Genomic DNA, 1,232 nt, shown 5'->3' on the forward strand with positions numbered 1-1,232 from the left:
AGCGGCGGGGGGCGACGGGGGGCGGCGAGGCCAGGCTCCGCTACCAGGGGCGCCCAAGGTAGGAGGCGGCGGGCGTCCCTTGCCCGCGGCCTCGGCCCTCGGCCCGCTCCCTCGCTTGGTCCCCGCAGCCGCCCCGGCCTCGCGCAGGGCCATCTTGGTTCCCTTCGGGCCACCGCTGCAGCAGGACCCGGGTTGACCTCCGCGCTCCGCGGTCCCTGTGGGACCTGCGTTTCCAAACTTCTGCGGGGTCTCCGCGAGCGGGGAGGGGTGGGGGTTGCTCGGGCCTGTGCCACCTGGAAGGTAGTGAGACAGCCACTGGCCTGGTAGCAGCCATTTATTCCGGCCCAGGGATCCCAGTGTGAGCATTGCATGCAGGAAGAAATAGATGAGGAGTGGATTCGGGTGTTGGAGAGACGCAGGAAAGAGGAAGGCAGGGGTCAAGGTGCTCTGTGCAGTGTCTGGACCTCGGAGGCAGCCTCCTAATGGATGGCCTTCCCCCCTGGAAATGCTTATTAGCCGCGTGTGGCCCTTGACAGCGGTCCTGTGAAAACACCAGGCCCCAGCCCATCAGGGACCGTTTCCTTGACTTTACTGGGGAATTTCGAGGAGCAATGCTATTTTTAAAAAAGGGAATCTCAGAAATGTCTTGACAGCTTTAGCAAACTGCTTAGCTCAGTTATTAGCAGAATCAGGTGGAGTGCTCCTGGTAGTGTGGCCATAGTTATTCTTTGATTAAAATCTTCCTGAAGGGCTCCTCCTGGGTCCCTCTGAACTGGGTGTCTAGTTAAGTTCAGCATTTACTGATTATTTCATGTGTGTGAGAACGTGTGTGATTCAGGAAGCAGAGACAGGGTTATATTCATTTTTATAATCCTGTCACCCTCCCCAGGAGGTGATTTTAATATACATAAAGAACAGCGATAGATATAGAGAGAGGATGATGTCAGAGCTCAGGACACTTTCTGTGCAGGCCCTCAGGTAATTAATTCAGATTGAATTAGTTATTGGATGCCACTGTGTTGCAAATCACAGCATACAGTCGAAGTGCAATTTGGGTTTCCTGATCTTACAGCTTTACAGTCTAGTTGTTGGTGGGAGATGAAACAGCAAAACGACAATTTAGGATTGTATTGCTTATCCAAAATGGATGACATAAAAATAATGTGAGTTTGGGGGGTGGTGGTTTTTTTTTTTGGGGGGGAGAGGGAGGGGAGAGAAGGAGTTGACCTGTC

Source organism: Myotis lucifugus, unplaced genomic scaffold (genome assembly GCF_000147115.1).
Source record: "Myotis lucifugus unplaced genomic scaffold, Myoluc2.0 scaffold_416, whole genome shotgun sequence".
NCBI classification, from domain to species: Eukaryota; Metazoa; Chordata; class Mammalia; order Chiroptera; family Vespertilionidae; genus Myotis; species Myotis lucifugus.